Here is a 25434-nt window from a genome sequence, read left to right on the forward strand (position 1 = left end):
AGAAGGTTCATATACGGTGCAATGTGTGCAATGTTGTTCTGTGTTATGGGGAGAGCAGCATTAACTTAATAGAGAACAAAATACAGCAGCACACATGCTCCACCCTATCATTTTTTTCATTTTTTGTTTTGGTTCCTGTTGAACAGTTTTTAATTCCCTATTTTTTTTTGCTGCTCTAAAAAAATCAAAAAAAATATAAAATTGTTAAAAAACTAAAAAAAAAAATACAAAACAAAAAAGACAAAAAAAACAGTTCTTTTCAGAACTCACTTCACTTCTCCAAGAAGAGCTATATTCCTAATATACTGTGATGTAATTTTATTGAATGAATGTGTAGTGTATACATGAATGATTGAAATGATTGAAATGACTGAGTGAAGAGGAGGAAAGGACTGACAGAATTAGTGAGAAAAGGAAAGTATAATCAGTCATGAAAGGGAAGTGAAAGACTGACTGCAACAAAAGGACTAAGGGTAGAGGATACAGGTAAGAAGAGTGAATGAGTAAGGGAATGGCAGTGAGTAATGGAGAGTGAGGGAGGGGGGAGTGAGAAAAGGGGAGTAAGGGACGGAGATAGGAAAAGGGAGTAACAGACGAAGTGGATGAAGTACAGCAGGGTAAAGGGATTGAAAGTAAGAGAAGTGGAGTGATGGTGAGATACCAGGTATGAGGATTAAAAAAGGGGGTAAGAGAAAGTGAGAGATGGGGAGTGAGGGGATGGAGGGATTTAGGAAACTGGAGTGAGAGAAAGGGAGTCAGGATTACAATGAGCAAAGCAGAGTGAGGAAGAGTGAAGGAAAGAATGCGAAAAGGTGAGGGGGTGTGAGATACAGACAGGAAGAAGTGAAGTAGGAGAATGGGAGTGACTATGAGTAAAGGATAGTGACAGTTAGGGAAGGGGAGGGAAGGAGAAGGACGGAGAAGGTTAAAAAATTAACATAGATGAAAATGAGTGATGGAGAGAGGAGGAGTGGTGGAAACAGAGGGGCAGATTTATAACAAACTAACGCAGCACAGTGCAGCAAGTAATTTTGCTGCACCGTGCTGCGTTAGTTTCGAAGCACAGAGATGCGACATATTTACAAGAATATGTTGCATCTCTATGCTTCCCCTGCGCTGGCGCACAAACTGCAGCCATGCGCTGGCGCAGGCTCCCTTGCACCATGCTGCAAGGATGCCTGCGTGGTGGGGAGATTGTTCTTCTGCAGGAAGGGACACCTTCCTGCACAAAAACAATCACAAAAGGCTTTTTCCTCTTTCAATGCGTGCTGTAGCATGCAGCACGCACTGAAAGAGGAAAAAACGAGGAGAAATGAAAACATTTCTCCTCGTTGTGCCTCGCTATGCCACCTCTAGGGTGGCGTAGCATTCCCACGCATCTCCAGAGTTACGATTTCTTGTAAATCTGGAGATGTGTCTAGTTCTATGGGTGTTGCGTGGGAACACCCACAACAACACCCATGGAACGCCCCTTCAATGCACAGTGCTGCGTATGAAGTGGCTGTATTTACGAGGAGAGGAAAAGTCACGCAGGGTGGCTTTTCCTCTCCTTGTAAATATGGAGGAGCCCCCTGTACCACCAGTACGTCATGAAAAGTGACGTAGTGGTGGCGCAGGGGGCTTGTAAATCTGCCCCAGAGATGTTATGGGAATTAAGGGTAAGACAGACAAAGGGAGATAGACAGAAACAGAGACAGAGAGCAAGGAACTGAGAAGGAGTAAGGCAGTTAGAATGACTGAGACATATGGAGACAGGGAGAGAAACATGGTTGAAAAAATAGTGATGGAGGCAGTAAACCTAGGGGAGTAGTAGAGAAGGAGTGAGGGAGTTACAAAAGAGCAGTAAAGGAAGAAGAGAGAGAGAAGGGGAATGAGAAAAGCAGAGTGAGGAGAAGTGAAGAAAAGGGAGCATGAAACTGAAGGGGTGAGAAATACAGATATTTCAAACTTACCTGACCAACAAAATAACTTAATTAGAAATAAATGGTTGTTTTTAATTACAAAATTTTCTTTATAGATCTGAAATAAAAGAAAAAAGTAGTAATATTTAATAATACATTTTAGAAAACAGTACACATATTTTCATATTTAACAAAGTAATTTTTTGCCCTTTTTTTGCTGTTTTCAGAATATATTGAATTTCACTGAAAATAGTGATATCAATTGTATTCATCACTTAACAGCGGGCAAAAAAATAAACAATCTGAAAGATTGTTTAAAAAAGCCCTGAATCTATCCTCAGTAAAACACACCTTGATAGAAATGTAACATGTATATTAAAAATATCTTCTAAGAACAATAACTATTTGCAATAAATAACGTCTGTAAATCTTGTTGCTTAAGCACATACACCAAAATAATATCTGTCAAAGAAGTCCACAATAGAAACATTTACCTTTCCATGAGGCCAAATGGTAATTATTAAAACCTTTTTAGGTGAAATATCCAATGGTAATCCTATAAAATCGAAATAATGGTTTCTTCAGATGCTGCAATTTGTATCTAAAATTTTGGTTTTAGAAAAATTAAGTAGGAATTTGGTAATTCTGCAGGCAAACGTTGCTTGAAAATCAATTGAGAATCATTACACAGTGTCCAGCCTTTTTCACATTTTTTGATAAACTGTGTAATGACCAGAAGTTATAGAAGGTCCATCATGGAAAATTATTGCAACTGCAACAAAAGTCTTTCCTGATATTGATAATTGATTTCCTACAAACTTCTTTATTAAAGTGTCCAATTTTGTTCCATCAGCTCTACAACGTTGCATCATTAAAATTATATACTGTCCATATTTCTTTAAAAATAACGTTGATAACATTTCTGATTTACATTGAGAACATTCCATGTTGTGATTTGCATCTTTAACTAATTTACTAAAAGTCACTGATTTACTCTCTGGTGATGTTAAATGTATGAACCTTTCAGAATCAACATTAGTGCTGCATGTGTTCATACAGTTTTCACAACAATGTTCCCATTTATAAGAGAGACCAAACATATTTTCTATTTCTACCCCTTCATCTTCCAGTACCATAAGCATATACATTAAGAATTCCTGTGCATCTTGCTGGACATTTTGAGTAAACTGTGTACATCCAGAATATACATCTAAAAGATTTCTAACATCAGAAGCACTTTCTATTTTAGTTTTATCATTACTCAGCTTCTCATAAAGGAAACTCAGCAGAGAACAAAATCTTTTTTCATGATTTAGTATTATCTGCTCTTGCAAACTTTCAAGATAAAATACAACATTAGGCACTACATTAGCGTGGCAGTTGACACCAGAGCTATTTTCAAAATGACAACCAACAACCTCTTCAACATTATCCTTTTTCTTTTTGCTTGCAATCACATCACTCTCTTTTTGTTTTCTCTTCTGTACATCCTCATTACAGATATTCTCAATTCTCCTTTTCCGACAAACAACACGTTTTTCAAACACAGGATACTGACCTAAATGAGGAGCATAGCTTATTCTTAATCTATTATACTCCTTTACACAATTTGCATCAGCACTAACTTTTGAGTCTATCATGAATAAACCAGATAATTTTTTCACCCGTGACAAAGCAACATATGCCGTACCTTCTTTAAACACACTAGATCCAATGTTTACAAAAGCACTATCTACAGTTAATCCTTGAGATTTGTGAATAGTTACAGCATATGCTAGAGAAAACGGAAACTGCTTCCTACGTACATATAAGTCTTTCACAAGCAAAAAACGAACTGAACAATGACTAATGTCTTTAACCTCTTCAATCTGATCAAAATTTTTTTTTAAAAATTCAATTCCATCTTTTTTCTGGTAATTAACAAAACCCACAACTTTACCCATAGCTCCATTCACTAAACCTTTTTCTACATTCTAATTACGTCTTAAAATTACTCGACAGTTCATACATACATAAAGATTCTTTTCAAAACCAGCTGTTTTCTCTAGGGAATCCAATTTAGTTTTCAATTTGCCTGTCAATATAATAGTTATTCCTTCATGCTGTATTTTATCCACGGCTTCCATTTTTATAATCTCTTCATTTTCCAATTTCAAAAGTTCTTCATTGAAGATAGAGCATTCATGTAGTGTTGGCAGTAAGCAGATTACAGTATTTTTTTCTGCAATTTTCTTGTATATTTTCTCTGGAACTATTTGTTCTGTTGGAAACAAATTACATAGCAATCGACTCTGTAAAGCTTTTCTGCCATGTTCTGTGAGTAGTCCAATTCTGATATCTTTGAGAATACTTGCATAATCATCACCATTTGCTTGCCGCATATTGGTAATGAGTTCTTTGTACTCAAAGTATGACCAAATATTCACATTACCTATACTTCCTAACGACTTTTTCGTGTCTTCATGTGTAAGAGTATTAAATACTGGTTGTCCTTTAACTGGAGTGAGCTGCAGTAGATCCCCAAAAACTATAACATGTTTTCCTCTAAATAACACGTCATAATCTGTCTTTAGAATTTGCTGCATTCTTAAATGCACAAAGGCAAGCATTAAGTTTGATACCATGCTTACCTCATCAATAATGAGAACTTTCATTTTCTTCAACACTCTTGAAACTTCAAAACATGCTTCTCCTGTTAGCTTGTGGTATTCTATTTTGTTCTCATGCTCTACTGGTAACATTAGCAAACGATGTGAGGTAATTCCTTTTATGTTATATGCTGCTAACTCAGTTGGAGCAGTAACAACACGAGACAAAGTTGAATCCGTTTTTTTCTGTAGGTAGCTTCTAATTACTTTAATTAAGAAACTTTTTCCAGTTCCAGCTTGTCCACTCACATACATTCTGATTGGTTCCAATGATGTGCGTGAGCACTCTTTATTTTCATGTAGTAATCCATGATCAATTTGTTTTGTGACTTCTTCATAAATTTGTTGTTGTTCATCATTCAGTTGTTGTTCCAAATTTGGTAAGTTTATTAAATTTTCCTGAGCTTGATTCATAGCTGTTCCCACTTCAGTCATGGCTATTGCAGCTTCATTTTCTACGATTGGTTGTCCTAGGGGATCTTGACTGAGCGTACCAGAACTTTGACTGTCTTGAGAACTATCTCTAGCTACTACAGCTGCAATTGTAGCTTCTTGTTCAATTTCTTCATTTAACATTTGTACATAATTTGAGAAAGTACTGCATTCTATGTTATCTTTGCATGCATTAAAGGAATCTTCATAGCTCTGAAAATCTCCAAGTAATTCATCCTCTGAACGCCATGCTTTAAACAGCTGTAAAAGTGCTAAGTAGTAAAATTCCTTTTTGTCAGTAGTGTCGCAACTCAGCTTCCTGTGATTAATCAAACTTCCTTTTGTTTGTTTCACCAAACATCCTTCCTCACCAATGACTTTATGTTTTCCATTGTTGATGTCTTCTGTGGCATTCCGTTTAAAAATGTATTTCTGCAGCACTTCATAGAGACACATGTTCTCAAGATGATGACTTCTGTTTGGGTAATATGTGTCCAACATGTTTGTTTTCAAAATGTCTGTACTTTCTGGTTCGTTCTCTGCTAAACATTCAATTTTTCGAATAGATTTCAGTACCCGATTTCGCATTCCTGCAAGGCCTAAACTTACCCAAATTATTCTTCTGGATTTGGAGTACAGACTTGCAGATGATAACCTATCTGAGCATTCGTATGACCCAATTTCTCGATGCGATAACATCTTTAAACTGAAACTGTATAGCTTTTTACTGACAGCCTTCTCGTGAGAAATCTCTTCCCACATTTCTTTCAATTCCGTTTTCTCAGATTTAGTGATGTAAGATGTGACATACCGAGCAACAGCAATAGAATTGTCAGCTACATACTGAATATCCATGCTAGCATTCCACATGGATAAAATGACTGGGTTGTAGTAATTTATATATTTTGACTCTTCTTTTCTTCTGACTTTGGAAACGTAAAACTTGCTCTTTTAAGTTTTTTTCTTCTGTGCTTTTAGGTATAGCACATGTTGCATATTCTTCAATGAAAGATAAAACTGTATCATCAGAATTTGTTCCAAATTTTGGGGCATCCTTGATCCACAACACCATATGAATATGAGGAGCACCTCTTGCTTGGTACTCTTTTCTCCAAACACTTCTCCAAGAGGTGGATTTTTTTTATTGCAGATGGAGGACATCATAGCCTCAAATCTATGATTGAAATATCTGCAAACATTAACCTGATCCAATGAGCACAATTCTCCTGCTGTCTTGTATTGGATGTTTTCAATATTTGAATTTCCCTCTCGAAGAAAATCCAGTAAATCATCCCAAGCGTACTCAGCACAGCTTAGGGTAAGGAACCATGTAGGAGTTCCTAAATTCCGTAACATACATTTCAATTCTCCATGGCGTCGGTACCAATATTCATTAGTCCCACGCTGACAAGCCATCAGATTAATCAATTGAGATTCCAAATGATCATCTCGCTGTTGCACTTTGTTCATAAAATCCTTTGCAGACACATTATGTAGATGTACTCCAGTTTTTAAAATGTGATTTACTGCATATGATAGTGCAGACAAGTCACTTTCAATTAAAAGATGGAACAAATAAGGTATAGTTTGATGAAATCTTGGATCTTCTGCATATAATCTTGTAGTCCGATACTCAGAAGCAGGAATCTGTACTGGACGTTCATCATATCGTCCACCTTTTCCTGTAGGAAACAGCTGGGGAAAACAATGAGCTTCCAAGCTCTCCTCCCATACACTCACAGGAGTTCCTTTTGCTTTTTTCATCTGAAACAGATCAATAGTGTTTCCCATAACTTCTTTAGAATGAAGAGGATGTATGCTGAAATGTTCATAAGTTTCTTCTTCTTTTGATTTATCCACTTTTTCAATTTGCCCAGTTGGTATTCCTGTGTCTGCTAGTAAAACTTCTTCATCTTCATCCATATAAATTGATTCATACCATTTATTATTTCTTCTCAAATATAAATTTGCTCTTTGTACTTTTCGTACATCTACTAGCTCCTGCCAATTTTTCTTATTCTTTGTAGGTACACCATTAACCAGACTAACTAATGGTTCAGTTTCCAAACTATCTGCATCAATTGTTTCAATATTTTTTTTCAAATCTAATGGCAAATAGACAACTCTTCCTTTTAAACCTCTTTGTAAATCTGAAGGAGGTAATTTACCTGTTTTGGGCTCCATACGAACTAAAGTCTGAAACTGATGGATACATTGAATGAGTATAGACTCATGCGTATTTAAATTACAAAGTTCTGGAGTAATATCAACCAATTCTAAATTATTATGTACAGCTCTAGCTGGCATTTTATTTTCTTCTAACTTGTTATAACAGTATTTACAAATACGCTGATCTTCACCCAAATCAAAACAATTTTCCAGAAATAAATATGTAGCAAAATCCTTCTACTCATAATTATTTTCTTTTTCACTTTTTTTATAGAGATCAACATTCCTTGTTTGAGTTTTATAATGGCTTCTCCGGCAACAAATACAAGTAATATTTGGCCTTTCATTAGAGATGACAGTAAATTTTGTCATTTGATCTTCAAAATTTTTACTAACAGTGAGTTCTACATTCTCTTCCACATTTTCCTCAATAACTGTGTCAATTCCTGCACTTTCTTGCTCTGGACCAAAGTAACAAAACTAAATATCATCAGTAACCTTCTCTACATCTGATACAGATCCACGGAACAGAGCACTAATCAACTCATTTAACTTTAGTGCTGGACTTTTAGCAAAATACAATCTTCTCACAAACTTTCTCATTTCAGTATGATGTACTGCCAGCATCCTAAAATGGTGAAAAACACTTTGGCAAACCTTCCTAGAAAGACAAGCCAGAGAATGTCCTTGCAAACCAGTATTCTTTCTCACTCTGCATGGATCTAGTCTTTGAAGCACCTTAATCGTCTGTTTAACACTTTTTTTACTATATTCCCTTAGAAAGTCACGTAATTTATCAATAGATTCTTGTCGTACAGTATAAATACTACTACAATTCCAAGTGTACACTGGGGCTTTAGGACGTTTCCCCATAACCTCATCAGCTAACACTTCTTCCTCATTTCTTGGAACCATTTTCTCCTTTTCCATTACACAACCATCTTTAACTTCATAAGCTCGACCACTGGTGTCAACTGCATGCAGCAAACTATTACTTTGAAGATAACTCTCTTCATTAAAAAATGGTTCAGTACTTGAACTATGCTTCCATTCTCCTAAGAACACTTTACAAAAGTTATTTTTTTTCACTACTCTTTTCCTTTTGCTTTTTGACTTCATTACATTGACTATTTTATCTAATGTACGGATCCTGTTCAAAATTAAAATGAATAGTTTTCTTTTTAATTCCAAAGCCTTTGCAACAATTGATTCAATATGTTTCTTTTTCTTATAAAATTTTGCTTTCTTCCTATATTTTTTCACATCCTTTAGCAAATTGAACATCACTCTTCTCTGAAACATTTTTCTAGGGATGTTTTGAAATTCTGTTTTTCTTTTTAAGTCATTCTTTCTTGCTTCTGATTGTTCATTAGCATTTAGTATTTTCTTTCTTTGTCTTGTTGTTTTCTACTTGAAACACTATTTGCAGTGGATATATTTTTCAAAATGTTTCTATGTTTGAGGATATTTTTTAAAAAAATCCTTAGTCTGCTTACCAGAAGACTTTTTCTTTTTTCCAACATGAGGTTCTTCAACTAATTTGTGTTGTCCAGTTGTCTTCAAATATAAATGTTTTTGCTGTTCTTTTCTCTTTCTTGATTTTATAGTCATGTTTAATTTATTTCAGTGTTGTTCAGCAATACCTAAAAGAAACTAAAAAAAAATACCTTTATGTAATTTAAATATATTACTATTTTTTTGAACTTTTCAAATCCTATCATATGAGCTGCCCCTTTCCTACGAGTGCAAGTCTTACACAATAGGAGCAACACAAATTAAATCTCTGACAACAATTCCTGTGTGCACACAGACTCATGGTGTGAGTCTAGGCAGAAAACGATATTTGATTGGCAATTTCAAAGCACATTTACTACTGTGGTAGAGCAAGTGATAATTACTGTAACAGCCTGACACATTTTCCTTATAGTTTAGAGAGGCAGAAAAGAGCACATGTCCTAACAGCTACTTAAGACCATGAGCATGTGAAACCTGGGTGAGTGATTAGACTAGAGCAAAGGAAATGAGCCTTGGTGACGTTGAATGTGTTAGCGTTACACACTGCTATCTGAAATACCACACAGTGCGGAATAGTAAGCATGGGAGTGCAGGAGAAGCAGCTGCCTGTGTGCTAAGAGTGTGTTTCTGGAGACTGTGTATTCTCAGGTGCAAGAGAGATCTGCATGGACGCTTGCACAACTGCATGAAGACTGCAGAGATGTATGTAAGAGTACATGTGTGGTAAGGGTTAATTGGAGTTTTGAACATGTAGGAACTACCTCACCCATTGCAAGAGTGGAAGGAAAATCTACCATGTTGATTTCAAATGTGTTAGCATTTGCCTCTCATTTTTGAGATAGTGATTTGTGCTGAATGCTAACCATCACAGTTCAAGAAAACAAGCTGCCCCTTTCCTGAGAGTGCAAGTCTTACAGAACAAGAGCAACACGAATTAAATCTCTGACAACAATTCCTGCGTGCAGACAGACTCATGGTGTGATTCTAGGCAGAAAACGATATTTGATTGGCGATTTCAAAGCACATTTACTACTGTGGTAGAGCAAGTGATAATTACTGTATCAGCCTGACACATTTTCCTTATAGTTTAGAGAGGCAGAAAAGAGCACATGTCCTAACAGCTACTTGAGACCATGAGCATGTGGAACCTGGGTGAGTGATTAGACTAGAGCAAAGGAAATGAGCCTTGCTGACGTTGAATGTGTTAGCGTTATACACTGCTATCTGAAATACCACACAGTGCTGAATAGTAAGCATGGGAGTGCAGGAGAAGCAGCTGCCTGTGTGCTAAGTGTGTGTTTCTGGAGACTGTGTATTCTCAGGTGCAAGAGAGATCTGCATGGACGCTTGCACAACTGCATGAAGACTGCAGAGATGTATGTAAGAGTACATGTGTGGTAAGGGTTAATTGGAGTTTTGAACATGTAGGAACTACCTCACCCATTGCAGGAGTGGAAGGAAAATCTACCATGTTGATTTCAAATGTGTTAGCATTTACCTCACATTTGTGGGATAGTGATTTGTGCTGAATGCTAGCCATCACAGTTGAAGAAAACAAGCTGCCCCTTTTCTGCGAGTGCAAGTCTTACAGAACAAGAGCAACATAAATTAAATCTCTGACAACAATTCCTGTGTGCAGACAGACTCATGGTGTGATTCTAGGCAGAAACCGATATTTGATTGGCAATTTCAAAGCACATTTACTACTGTGGTAGAGCAAGTGATAATTACTATAACAGCCTGACACATTTTCCTTATAGTTTAGAGAGGCAGAAAAGAGCACATGTCCTAAAAGCTACTTGAGACCATGAGCATGTGGAACCTGGGTGAGTGATTAGACTAGAGCAAAGGAAATGAGCCTTGGTGACGTTGAATGTGTTAGCGTTACACACTGCTATCTGAAATACCACACAGTGCTGAATAGTAAGCATGGGAGTGCAGGACAAGCAGCTGCCTGTGTGCTAAGAGTGTGTTTCTGGAGACTGTGTATTGTCAGGTGTAAGAGAGATCTGCATGGACGCTTGCACAACTGCATGAAGACTGCAGAGATGTATGTAAGAGTACATGTGTGGTAAGGGTTAATTGGAGTTTTGAACATGTAGGAACTACCTCACCCATTGGAAGAGTGGAAGGAAAATCTACCATGTTGATTTCAAATGTGTTAGCATTTGCCTCTCATCTGTGAGATATTGATTTGTGCTGAATGCTAACCATCACAGTTCAAGAAAACAAGCTACCCCTTTCCTGCGAGTGCAAGTCTTACAGAACAAGAGCAACACAAATTAAATCTCTGACAACAATTCCTGTGTGCAGACAGACTCATGGTGTGATTCTAGGCACAAAACAGTATTCCTGGGTGATACCAGTACATCTTATCTTATGGTGAAGACATACTCCATAATATCTTACAAGTTCAAGGCAGTTAAATATCTTCCAAAACATAAAATGTAAAACACAACTTTAAAAGAAGAAACAAATTTCTATTATTTATATCAAAATGCACCACATACATCCCCTCTCAAATTCATAACTCACCTTTAAAAGTAGTTAGTTGAGAAAGAAATGTGGCACTCACACAGCAGATTTTCAGAGCCAGAATCTCTGAGCTGTACACCTCTCACCAGAACCAGTAAATGGCAAACGTTCCCTCTCTTTTTTCACACATATACATGTTAACTTCAAATCACATTGCTTCCCACATTTTTTCAAATGGAAACACACATTTCTATTGGTTGCAAATTTCAACCCTTTCCAAATGATTCCTACCCCCAACATGACTTCTGCCTGCTAGCATAGCAAGAGGTCATAGAACACTGGTGTGAGAAAATCCAAAGTAATGTGCTGTGGGAACACATTTTTCTGAACCAATACAAAACATGCTTTTAAAAATGTAAACATACAGCCTAGTTTTTAGTGTAGAATGGTGTGAAACAGCCAATGAGTTCTTTTTATTAAAAAAAAGTATGTAAGCCTCCATTTTACAACTATCTTTCTTTTCATATTGCCATTCTACTGAAAGACACCTTCTGAGTGCATCCAGATCTCCTTGAAAGATGTTCACAGTGTGGATTGTAGGTCATAGCTATGTCTTCTGGAGTGAAAAGTATGCAGAAAAAAGAGGTATTGTGAAAGACCTTGCTTTGCCAAATGTAGACATTAAATGGATTGGTCAGAGAGGGTTAAAGTGGCACCAATTAATGCCTTTGGTGAAATCCTTTCTACATCTCCCACAGCCTAACCTTATAATTGTGCATTGGGGTGGAAATGACCTAGGCACTTTAACTGGGGTAGGTCTGGAAATGCTTGTTAAGGACACCTTTGAGCAATTGATGTCACTTTTTCCACAAACTACCTTTGTATATTCTAATATATGTCAAAGGCAAAAGTGGAACTGGTCCAACCAATATTGTCCACAGATTGAGTAAGCAAGAAAGCACGTCAATAAGTCTGTTTCTGCTTTCCTCAGAGACTATGGTATGGGTTCTATATACCACAACAACTTGTGTTACAACATGCAAGGCATTTATAGAGGAGACGGTGTACATTTCACAGATGAAGGGAATAGAGTCTTCCTCTTGAACTTTAGACTGTGCATCGGTACTTACTTGTAGGTACCAAAAAACACTCAATGAACACAACGGCTCTTTTTAGAGCCAACCAACATCTAAACACTTACACATGATTTTTAATTCTATTTTTTTTACCAATTTTTTGCCGCCGTGCGCGCACCGTGCCCGCACCGTGCGCGCACCCCGCGATTTTTTGAAAAAAATCAAATGTTTTTTTTCACCCTTCTGGATCCTTCAGGGACCCCCTGACAAAGGCTAGGGGGCAGGAACTCTCTATCCTGCCCCCTTTTCATGTTCTCCACCTTTCTTTTTCACTGCCACACACAAAATGGCGTCCGACACTTCCTGATTTCGACCGATTCGAATGTTGACTGACATCTAACCACCAATCAGAATTACGCTCGCGCATGGCACGGTGCGCGTACGGTGCGCGCACAGTGCGCGCACGGTGCGCGCACATAGATATTTATGTACTTTTAACTTCAATTTTCTCAGGAACTACTGAACAGATTGACACCATATATGCAAAAGGCACATGCCTGACCTGAGGACTACCTCTTTGCCAAATTTCAAGTAATTCTGTTCAGCCGTTCGGGCTGTACCTTCGACTAAAGGTCCTATGGGAAAATGCATGGGGAAAACGCGTTTTGGGACCTCCCTTTTTTCTCAGCCCCCGCTTGTCGAATCACCCCGAGACTTTCAGGGTAGGAGCTGAGCAGAGCCCCCCCATTAGTTTTGAAAATTTCGCGAGGATTCGTCAACCGGCGCCAAAGTACGCGCACGGTGAAAAACCTTAAAACAAAAAAAAAAAATACATAACTTAGCATTTAAAAAACCGTACAAATTCACTGAAAAAACCATAGGTTTCACACACGTTATAGTTAGGAATTAGCATTTAAAAAACCTTGCAAATTCACTTAAAAAACCATAGGTTTCACACATGTTATAGTTAGCTGGACATTTCACTCGTGAAAAACCATTGAAATTCCCCCGTTATAGTTAGTGCAGGCAGCTATAACTCACGCGACCGCAATCCTCTGCTGATGACGTCAGATATTACATCACTGATGACATATGTGTCTTTCTGAAAAAAAAATATTTGTAATATATGTATAGCTAAAAATTAATGGAAGAAGACATGGGTAAATAAGTGTCTAAATACAGTGATGTAATATCTGACGAAATCAGCAGAGGATTGCGGTCGCGTGAGTTATAGTTGCCGGCACTAACTATAAAGGGGGAATTTCAATGGTTTTTCACGAGTGAAATGTCCAGCTAACTATAACATGTGTGAAACCTATGGTTTTTTAAGTGAATTTGCAAGGTTTTTTAAATGCTAATTCCTAACTATAACGTGTGTGAAACCTATGGTTTTTTCAGTGAATATATATATATATATATATATATATATATATATATATATATATATATATATGTATATATATATGTAGGTAGATATTTATATATATTACCTACTGGCGGTTGCCAGTAGGTAGTTATAGTTAGAACGTAGTTTCCATAGGAAAAGCATTTTGTGATTTGTTAATAACTTTGGCGTCGTTTGACAAATCTTTGTGAAATTCTCCCCCAAAAAATTCTATCCAGGTCTGCTCCTATCCTGAAAGTTTGGGGGTGATTCATGAAGCGGGGGCTGAGAAAAAAGGGGGGTCCTAATATGCGTTTTCCCCATGTTAATTTCCATAGGAAATTTTGCGACGACCTACAGCCCGAACTGCTGAATGGAATTACCCCAAATTTGGCAAAAAGGTAGAGCTTGGTTTACAAAGCGACCTTTTTTTAAATGGTGTAAATCCGTCCAGTAGTGTTCGAGAAATTAAAAAAATAAGAGTCAAAAAATCATTTTCCATAGAACACTTTGTGCAAGGCTACAGCCAAAACTACTGAACGGAATTACTCCAAATTTGGTATAAAGGTAGTGCGTGGGTCAGAAAGCGCAATCTTTTTAAATGGTGTAAATCCGCTCAGTAGTTGCTGAGAAATTAGAAAAATAAAAGTTTTGATATCTGGGCGGAGCCTAAGTGCTGTGCACGAGCTTCACTGTGATTGGCTGCAAACACTCCAAACCAGGAAGTGTTGGCAGCCATCTTGTTTGTCGGTAGAAGCGAGTCGCCAGAAAACAGAGAAACAAAGGTAGAAAACAAGAGAAGAGGGCAGGGTAGAAACACCCTGACCCCCTATGCCTGCTTAGGGGGTCCCAGAAGGAACCCCAGGCCCCAAAAAAAAGTTTAAAAAAAAAAGAAATCGGCGCAATTCGCTCAGGGGTCGCGAGTTCCTGCTTTTTAGTTTAATGAGACAACAAGGTGGGCTAGGTCTCGGGGGAATTTTTTAGAAAAAAACAGCGGGGGCTCGCTGGGGCTGCGGGGGCCCGCTGGTGTCTGCGCAGTCCCGGAGCTCGCTGAAGTTCCCGCAGACTCGGGGCTTTACTCATGTTGGGAGGGGTGTTGCGCGGGCGCTCTCCTGGAGCCCTCCATGTGCTTATAACTTTGGCATCGTTTGACGAATGTTTACGAAATTTTCCAAAAAGTTTCTCTTTTTTGATCAGATCCTATCTTGAAAGTTTAGGGCTGATTGGTCAAGGGGGGGTTGAGAAAAAAGGGGGGTCCCAAAACATGTTTTCTCAATGCATTTTCCATACGAAAGTTTAGACAAGGCTACAGGTGAAACTGCATAATGGAATTACACCAAATTTGGAAGGGGGAAAGGTCTTGGTCAAGAAAGCGCGCTTTTGTAGAAATGGTGTAAATCTGTTCAGTAGTGCTTTGAGATATTAAAGGAAAAACATATATCTATAGCTTGCGTCTGATTGGCTGCTGACACTTCAAACCAGGAAGTGTGAAAATATAAAAGAAAGGTTCCGGGGGCAATTTAATATAGCGGAGCTCTGTGTAATGATGATTTGGACGCAGTTAAGGTTTAAGATTTATTAACAATAAAGGAGAAACAGGTGAGCGCCAGGTAGTATGACTTTTACTCCAGGACAGCAGTAGGAAGATAACCCTTTCATGCTTCTTGTGCCCAACATCACCACTTCACAGCTATGCCGTTAGAAGCCGGTCCGACGGCTCGCCGCTCTCTATATTTGCGAGCTAGTATGCTGCTGTGCTTGTACCTCTGCGAGCTACTATGCTGCTGTTCCTTTGGGAGCAGACAGCTCGTAGTTCTGCATCTGTGAGTCGAGCGGACGGGCCGCAGTTGTACCTCTGCGAGCCTGGGTGCGAACTGTTCATAAGTCACACCACATAAGCATTGAAAAGCCATTTTGTGATTCAGTCCGTCAGCTGGCATCTGTCCGAGGCATTTCTGAAAACATACCGGAGTTCTTTCTGTGAGAGATACCCCTTTCACGCTACCTCTCCCCACATCAGAAGGTAACTCACTCTCTTTCCACATTACCAACATGCCCCCAACAACCTTCTTGGGCCCGGAAGTGTCCCTGTGCGGTTGGACAAACAAGAATCTTAGTCATGTATAGATTTACATATAAAACATTTTATTTAAACAAAACAACAACAAATAAAACTATGTACAGCCGTGGCATGTCATCGCTGGTCCATTTGTGATTCAAAGCCTGCAAGACAAAAAGAAAGATAAGATGGTGCGTCATGCGTCCAGCAAAGGAGATAGAGAGAGAAAGAGAGAGAGAAAGAGTGAGAGAGAGAGGGAGAGGAAGAGAGGAAGAGTGAGAGAGAGGAAGATAGAGAAAGAGAGAAAGAGTGAGAGAGAGAAAGAGTAAGATACAAGGAAGAGAAACAGTGTGAGAGAGAGGAACACAGAGAGAGAAAAAGTGAAAGAGAGGAAGAGAGAAAGAGTGAGCTACAAGGAAGAGAGAAACAGTTTGAGAGAGAGAAAGAGAGAAAGAATGAGATACGAGGAAGAGAGAAAGAGAGAATCAGTGTGAGAGAGAGGAAGAGAGAGAAAGAATGAGAGAGAGGAAGAGGGAAAAAGAGTGAGAGGAAGAATAAGAGAGAGGAAGCCAGCCAAAGAGAGAAAGAGTGAGACAGAGAGGAAGACAACAGCAGAATCAGTGTGAGAGACAAGAAGAGAGAGAGATAAAGAGAGAAACAGTGTGAGAGAGAGGATAGAGAGAGATAAAGAGTGAGAGAGAGGCGAAGAGAAAGAAAGAATGAGACAGAGAAAAAGAGAAAGTGTGAGAGAAAGAAAGGAACAGATGGAGCGGGAGTGTTGAGCAGCTCACCTTTGTGCCACCGGTGTGTCTTCAACCACATGCCGGGAGATAGTTCAGACCTCAAGTTAAGTGATCTGAAAGATAAAGAGAGAACGAGTCAGAGAGAGAAAGAGTAAGATACAAGGAAGAGAGAAAGAGAAACAGTGTGAGACAGAGGAAGAAAGAGAGAGAAAGAGTGAGAGAGAGAGGAAGAGAGAAAGAGAGAGCTACAAGGAAGAGAGAAACAGTGTGAGAGAGAGGAAGACAGTGAAAGAGAAAGATTGAGATACGAGGAAGAGAGAAAGAAAGAATCAGTGTGAGAGAGGAAGAGAGAAAAAGAGTGAGAGAGAGAAAGAGAGAGGGAAAGAGTGAGAGAGGAAGAGAGAGAGAAAGAGTGAGAGAGAAGAAGGGAGAGAGAGAAAGAGTGAGAGAGGAAGAGAGAAAGAGTGAGAGAGGAAGAGAGAGAGAAAGAGTGAGAGAGAGGAAGAGAGAGAGTGAAAGGAAAAGAGAAAGAGTGAGAGAGAGGAAGCCAGCCAAAGAGAGAAAGAGTGAGACAGAGAGGAAGACAACGAAAGAAACAGTGTGAGAGACAGGAAGAGAGAGATAATGAGAAACAGTGTGAGAGAGAGGAAGAGAGAGAGATAAAGAGTGAGAGAGAGGAAGATAGAAAGAAAAAATGAGACAGAGAAAAAGAGAAAGTGTGAGAGAGAGAGAAAGAAATAGATGAAGAGGGAGTGTTGAGACCGGAGAAAATCTTCGCAGCTCACCTTTGTGCCACCGGTTTGTTTCCAACCATGTGACGGGAGATAGTGCAGACCTCAACTTTAGTGATCTGAAAGATAAAGAGAGAAATAGTGAGAGAAAGAAAGAGTAAGATACAAGGAAGAGAGAAAGAGAAACAGTGTGAGAGAGAAGAACACAGAGAGAGAAAGAGTGAAAGAGAGGAAGAGAGAAAGAGTGAGCTACAAGGAAGAGAGAAACAGTTTGAGAGAGAGGAATATAAAGAGAGAGAAAGAGAGAAAGAATGAGATACGAGGAAGAGAGAAAGAGAGAATCAGTGTGAGAGAGAGGAAGAGAGAGAAAGAATGAGAGAGAGGAAGAGGGAAAAAGAGTGAGAGGAAGAATAAGAGAGAGGAAGCCAGCCAAAGAGAGAAAGAGTGAGACAGAGAGGAAGACAACAGGAGAATCAGTGTGAGAGACAGGAAGAGAGAGAGATAAAGAGAGAAACAGTGTGAGAGAGGATAGAGAGAGATAAAGAGTTTGAGAGAGGAGGAGAGAAAGAAAGAATGAGACAGAGAAAAAGAGAAAGTGTGAGAGAAAGAAAGAGACAGATGGAGCGGGAGTGTTGAGACTGTAAAAATCTTTGCAGCTCACCTTTGTGCCACCGGTGTGTCTCCAACCACGTGCCAGGAGATAGTTCAGACCTCAAGTTAAGTGATCTGAAACATAAAGAGAGAAAGAGTCAGAGAGAGAAAGAGTAAGATACAAGGAAGAGAGAAAGAGAAACAGTGTGAGAGAGAGGAAGAAAGAGAGAGAAAGAGTGAGAGAGAGGAAGAGAGAAAGAGAGAGCTACAAGGAAGAGAGAAACAGTGTGAGAGAGAGGAAGACAGTGAAAGAGAAAGAGTGAGATACGAGGAAGAGAGAAAGAGAGAATCAGTGTGAGAGAGGAAGAGAGAAAAAGAGTGAGAGAGAGAAAGAGAGAGGGAAAGAGTGAGAGAGGAAGAGAGAGAGAACGAGTGAAAGAGAAGGGAGAGAGACACAGAGTGAGAGAGGAAGAGAGAAAGCATGAGAGAGGAAGAGAGAGAGAAAGAGTGAGAGAGAGGAAGAGAGAGAGAGTGAGAGAGGAAGAGAGAAAGAGTGAGAGAGAGGAAGCCAGCCAAAGAGAGAAAGAGTGAGACAGAGAGGAAGACAACGAAATAAACAGTGTGAGAGACAGGAAGAGAGAGAGAATGAGAAACAGTGTGAGAGAGAGGAAGAGAGAGAGATAAAGAGTGAGAGAGAGGAAGAGAGAAAGAAAAAATGAGACAAAGAAAAAGAGAAAGTGTGAGAGAGAGAGAAAGAAAGAGATGGAGAGGGAGTGTTGAGACTGGAGAAAATATTCGCAACTCACCTTTGTGCCACCGGTTTGTTTCCAACCACGTGACGGGAGATAGTGCAGACCTCAACTTTAGCGATCTGAAAGATAAAGAGAGAAATAGTGAGAGAGAGAAAGAGTAAGATACAAGGAAGAGAGAAAGAGAAAAAGTGTGAGAGAGGAAGACAGAGAGAGAAAGAGTGAGAGAGAGGAAGAGAGAAAGAGAGAGCTACAAGGAAGAGAGAAACAGTGTGAGAGAGAGGAAGACAGGGAAAGAAAGAGAAAGAGTGAGATACGAGGGAGAGAGAAAGAGAGAATCAGTGTGAGAGGAAAAGAGAGAAAGAGTGAGAGAGAGGAAGAGAGAGGGAAAGAGTAAGAGAGAGTGAAAGAGTGAGAGAGAGGAAGAGAGAGAGAGAAAGAGTGAGAGAGGAAGAGAGAAAGAGAAAGAGAAAGAGGGAGAGAGGAAGAGAGAGAGAAAGAGTGAGAGAGAGGAAGAGAGAGAAATAGAGTGAGAGGAAGAGAGAAAGAGTGAGAGAGAGGAAGCCAGCCAAAGAGAGAAAGAGTGAGACAGAGAGGAAGACAATGAGAGAAACAGTGTGAGAAACAGGAAGAGAGAGATAAAGAGAGAAATAGTGTGAGAGAGAGGAAGAGAGAGAGAGGAAGAGTGAGAGAGAGGAGGAGAGAAAGAAAGAATGAGGCAGAGAAAACGAGAAAGTGTGAGAGAAAGAAAGGAACAGATGGAGAGGGAGTGTTGAGACTGGAAAAATCTTTTCAGCTCACCTTTGTGCCACCGTTGTGTCTCAACCATGTGCCGGGAGATAGAGCAGCCCTCAAGTTTAGTGATCTCAAAGATAGTATAGAATTAGTAATTGCAGAGTACATACAACTGCACATGTGTAATTCTATTTTTCGGTAATGCGCAATAAGGGTGGTGCACCTCATCCACTCCTACTGCTTAGAGGTGTCTGTGCACTCTTGTGCGCACAGACTGCTGCACACTATCCACTCCCACAACCCAGAGGTGACTGCCCGCTGCTGCAGAAAGAAGTCTCTCTGCTCACCTTCCACCACTGGTGTGTGTGTAAGAGAGTCCACCACGTGCTGAAGCAACCTCCTCAGCCGTTGTGTACACGTGGTCCAGCTGAACTCACAATTCAGATTGGGTGTTGATTGTCAGGATGGCCACGCATCACTGCAGATTTTTTGCGCGCGTTCAGTCTCTAGTGCTGTTGGGAGGTGAACGGTGATTCGTGATTCACAGCCTGTTAGATAAAAAGCAAGATAAGATTGTGTGCCATGCGTCCATGAAAGGAGAGAGGAAGAGAGAGAGAAAGAGAGAATAGTGAGAGGAAGAGAGAGAGAAAAGAAAGAAAGTGAGAGGAACACAGAGAGAAAGAGTGAGAAAGACGAAGAGAGAGAGAGAGAGCAAGAGAGAGAAACAGTGAGAGAGAGGCAGAGAAATAGTTAGAGAGGGAGAGGAAGAGAGAGAGAGAGAGAGAGAGGGAAACAGTGTGAGAAAGAGGAACAGAGAAAGAGAGGAACAGTGAGAGAGAGAAACAGAGAGAGAGGAAGAGAGAGAGAGAGAGAGAAAGAGACAAACAGTGTAAGAGGGAGAGAAATGAAGAGATGAGGAGGGATACTGAGTGTGCACACTGTTTACAAAATTATCACAGCTCACCTTTACGCCACCGCTGTGTCTTCAACCATGTGCCGTGACCTAGTGGTATTCTGAAGTTTCCACATCTAAAAGATAGTGCAGAATTAGTAATGGCAGGGGTGGTTTAGGATTAAAAATTGATCCGGGCCCACATTTGCATATTGCCTTTCCTCAAAACACTGCTTCGAAGAAATTTTATTTAAAAAAGGGGGGGGTGGGGAAGATACAAAAAAATGCACACATTCCGTTCAGTAGTTTCGGCTGTAGCCTTGCACAAAGTTTCCTAATGGAAATTGATTTTTTGACTCTTATGTTTTGAATTTCTCAAAAACTACTGACCGGATTTACACCATTTAAAAAAAGGTTGCTTTCTGAACCAAGCTCTACCTTTCTGCCAAATTTGGGGCAATTCCGTTCCACAGTTGGGGCTGTAGCTCATCGCAAGATTTCCTATGGAAATTAACATGGGGAAAAGGTGTTTTGGGACCCCCCTTTTTTTTGGACTCTGAAATTAATGAATCAAGACTTAATTTTAATTGTGAGCCCTGATGACTGCAGTGTAGGCCAGAGGTAGCGGTCAGCAAGGGCCCATAACCACGTGGCGTTGAGTTGAGGTGCACAGTTAGTGGCACCAGAAGCATTGAGAGTGTATGAGCCTGTGATGATGCTTGGTGCGGACGGGGCACACTGGAGCAATGTGTATTGTCTACTGGACTGCGTCATCTGCAATCGCGACTCTATCTAAATTGTGAGCCCTGCTGACCTTAGTGTAGGCCAGAGGTAGCGGTGAGCAAGGGCCCACAGCCACGTGCATAGGTTGGTGGCCCCACCGGCCTGCGTAGTTCAGATTCAGTGGCACCACGTGTCGCCGGCCTTCCATATGCAAATGCCCCTCACTAATTGAAGAGAGTCTGGTGTTGTGGTCGCTGCCACGAAGTTGGGGTCACTGCCATTGAGGACTCAGGACACAGTTCCACATGTAGGATCGGCTTGTGTTGAACAGGGTGAGTGGTACCACGTGTTGCCAGCCTTGCATATGGAAATATGCCTCACTGATCAAGGGGAGTCTGGTGCTGTGGTCGCTGCCATGGACTTGGGGTCACTGCCATTCAGGACTCAGGACACAGTTCCACATGTGGGATCGGCTTGAGTTGAACAAGGTTTGTGGCACCACGTGTCGCGGCTTGTGTTGAACAGGGTTAGTGGCACCATGTGTTGCGGCTCGCGTTGAATTCTGCCTCAATAAGGCCACGTGGCGATGACTTGTGGTGCAGTGAGTTAGAAGTACCTCTGGCGCTGAGCGTGTACGTACCCTGTGATGATGCGTGGTTCAGGGGTCCGCACTCGGACCAATGTATTTTTTCTATTGAAATCTGCCTCAATAAGGGCACGTGGCGATGACTTGTGGTGCACTGAGTTAGTGGCACCTGAAGCACTCAGCGTGTGTGCACCCTGCGATGATGCGTGGTCCGAGAGGGCTGCACTAGGAGCAATGTATCTTGCCTATTGGACTGCGTCATCTGCAATCGCTACTCCATGTGAATTGTGATGCCTGCTGTCTGCAGTGTAGATTGAAGGCAGTAGTCTATACAGATATAAGTCTGCAGTGTTGTGCTGCTGGGTTCGCAGGGGTCCTGTGTAGAGGAGACCCGCGGTCATGGCGGCAGCCTCATGGCAGGGTGAAGCCTGCCGCTCTGGCACAGTCATTGGTCATCACAGTTCACAAGTGAACCATGCCCAGAGCCCCTGCCTATTTATTCACACTCCTACACTGAAGTGGCATACGTCGGACCAGCCCACTCCGGTTACGCTTATGCTTACAGCGGGGGACGATACAGCTACATGACTGAAATCTTCCCTAGTATTTGACATAACATGGTTGGGTCCACTGTCCACAACACTACAAGCACCAGTAGAATTTGTGGAGAGGTGTGTGTTCTGCATACTGAGATGTGTCCAGCACATCACCGCTACACTTTGCATTGTATGCATTGTTATTCATGGGTGAATTGCTTCCTTCACATACAGTTTGTTCACACCTCTCCCAATATTCAGCTGTTGTGTGGCTGAGGCCCCATGCCATTTTCGTAAAGTTCACTTTCTTGTTCTGCGCCTCCTTGGTGGTAGAGGGGGGGTTCTGGGGGTGGTGGTGGGTGTTGTGGCGTTCTTCGGTGTCGGAGTTGCTAGAATATTAAATTTACAAAATAACACATTTTTTTTCAAAATTACTGAGAAAAACATAGGTTTTATGAACATTATAATTAGAAATTAGTATTTAAATAACCTTTAAAATTCACAAAAAAACATAGGTCTCAGGAACATTAAAGTTAGAAATTAGTTTTTAAAAAAACATTCAAATTTACTGAAAAAACGATTACCACATTTCCCAACATTGAGCTATTGCCTTGGTGGTAGTAGGGAGAGGGGTGGTACGGGGGAAGGTCCTGAGGGTTGTGGCAGTGGGTATTGTGTCCTTCTTGGGTGTCGGAAAAAACTATAGGTTAAATAAACATTATAATTAGAAGTCAGCATTAAAAAAAACATTGAAATTCACTGAAAAAACCATAGGTTTCAGGCACGTTATAGATCGCAATTAGCATTTGAAAAACCTTTGAAATTCACTGAAAAAACCATAGGTTTCAGTCACGTTATAGTTAGAAATTAGCATTTAAAAAACCTTTGAAATTCACTGAAAAAACCATAGGTTTCAGGCATGTTATAGTTAGAAATTAGCATTTAAAAAACCTTAGAAATTCACTGAAAAAACCATAGGTTTCAGGCATGTTATAGTTCGAAATTAGCATTTAAAAAACCTTAGAAATTCACTGAAAAAACCATAGGTTTCAGACATGTTATAGTTAGTTGGACATTTCACTCATACAAAACCAAAGAAATTCCCCTGTTATAGTTAGTTCAGCTAACTATTACTCGCTCCCCCGCAATGCACTGCTGATGATGTCACATATTACATCATTCATGACATGGTCAGTGACATCACTGATGACATCTCAAATGACATGCACAACCTTAGTAAATGGGTCAAATATGTGCAGTCCAATTTGGCAACTGCAGCCTGTAGTGCAGTTTTAAGCTTCCATTTTGACCGGGCAAAATAAACCTGTTGCCAGGCCTAAACCTCCTTTTTAAGAATGCATAAGTTTCCCTCTAAGCTAGGCCCTAGCCACCCAGAAGGAGGGTGCATGGTATTTAAAAAGGAGGACATGTGTGTTCAGGTTTTACATCACCTAGCAGTGAAAAACTCCCAAAGTAATTTTTCACTGGTGTAAGGCCTATCTCTCCTATTGACTAACACAAGTTACCTTATTTTATTTGATAAGTGCTAACTTTGGATTGGGAGGGGATAAAGATGTTGTGTTTGCATACAAATTCATTGTTATTTAATATCCTAAAAAACAGATTTGAAGTCACAATTCTGAAAATGCCACTTTTAGAAAGTTGGCATTTTCTTGTCCAATCATTTGTGCCTTCTGCCAGTGTCCTGGGTCACATGACTATGAATTGATCTGCTGATGGGGTTTGTATATTGCTTTCAGTCAGTAACACAAAGGAGAATTAGGTGTGGATAGGGTGGGCCATCCATGTAGGTTGAATGGGGAGGGGCTGTATCCAGCCTCACTTTCACTTCAAAGGGCTTTGGCTCCGGCACACACAAAGGAAACTGACTCTAACCCTGCCCTGCCTTTTACCACCCAGACAGTTTGGAGCATTGACAGAGGAAGAGGAAGAACTTTACAGAATCAGATGTGAGGGTAGGACAAGAAGGTCCCCCTCACACAAAGGTTGACACCAGGTATAAATATTGGACCTCTAGATCCACCTGTGTGAGCTACAAGGACACAACCAGCTTCAGGGCCTTTCCTGCAACTGCTCAGCTGACCAGCTGCACATAGACCTGCCTTGACCTGCAACTAGACCTGATTGAGCCCTGATGGCCTCTGCTGGAGAGAGTCCTTGATCTCCAAGAGGTCCCTCCTCAGGTCCTGGAATCTTGGCTGGCATCAAAGTGTACTCCTCCTAAAGAAAAGGTGAAATTCATGATGTTTGGGCTGTGCATGGGCTCGTGTGCACTACAAATCTGCCACCTGTGATGACTGCCATTGTAAAGTTCCAGTGAGACCTACTCTTCGTGCCGTCAGATACGAGCTGCAATGGAGACCTGCACTTCGTGTTACAGCTATGACCTTCTGCGATACTTGAACGGCCCCTCATGCTTCAGTGATGACCATCCATGATGCCAGACCTGCTCTTTGCCCTACAGCGATGAGTGTCTGCAATGCTAAGCTTCCCCCTTGCAGGCTCCTCCAATGCAAACAGATCTCTTCACACTGGGGTTATAAGGTAACTTTTCAGCAGGACTAACCTGGCCCCTGTATCAGGCCCATGATCCATTGTGGTCAGCCTGAACCTGTGACTTTCCCCTGGACTAGTGCGACCAGATGATAGCGATGGCCACTGTGTGCTTTCAACTGCTATTTTCACTTAAAAATCTAAAATTGTCTAAAAATCTCAGGTTTTTCTGATTGGATTTTTGTTGTGATGGTAACTTTTTATTGATTAAACTTGTTTTAAAAATAAATTGGGTTGAGATTTTTCTCGTATTGTGTTTTCTTTTTATTACTGTATGTGTGCTGCATATATACTTGACACATTGCATCTATATGAAGCCTGACTGCTTTGTGACAAGCTACCAGAGTTACGCACAGGGTAATTTAGTGACGTTTGTGGTTCACACTGACAAGGGCTGTGGTTGTTCCAGTGGTCAAAGTGGGGAAAAAAAGTAGGGGAACTGTGGGAGGAGAATCAGGGAGCAGGATTAACCAGAGGATTGGATTAGTGGGCGGAGTCAGAGGTGTGGCCAGAATGTGCAAAACATTCCACTTTTTAGTATTTATTTGACTTTACATCGGCCAGTTACAGCTTATTATGTTATTTAATTCAACCAAGAGATACACATGATTATTTAAGGTTTAATATTGATATCTAAATTCATTCACAACGTGGGATATGTTTCCAATCACAGAATGTCCCAAACACGCTTAAAAGTGGAATAACAAGCCATTTGTCTGAGCCATGCAGTTTCTGTCATTAGCACTTCTCCCTTTTTCCACAAGAGTATTTCAAACATTAGTGGCAAAATATCCTAGTTTGTAAATGTTTTCTATATAAATTTGGCTCTGCCATATTTGCCACATAATGCATCATCCGCTGCATAATCTTAACAGTTTTAACTAATAAATTGTTTGTCACTCAAATGGATAAAGA

This window comes from Triturus cristatus, chromosome 2_2, assembly GCF_964204655.1.
Source record: "Triturus cristatus chromosome 2_2, aTriCri1.1, whole genome shotgun sequence".
NCBI classification, from domain to species: domain Eukaryota; kingdom Metazoa; phylum Chordata; class Amphibia; order Caudata; family Salamandridae; genus Triturus; species Triturus cristatus.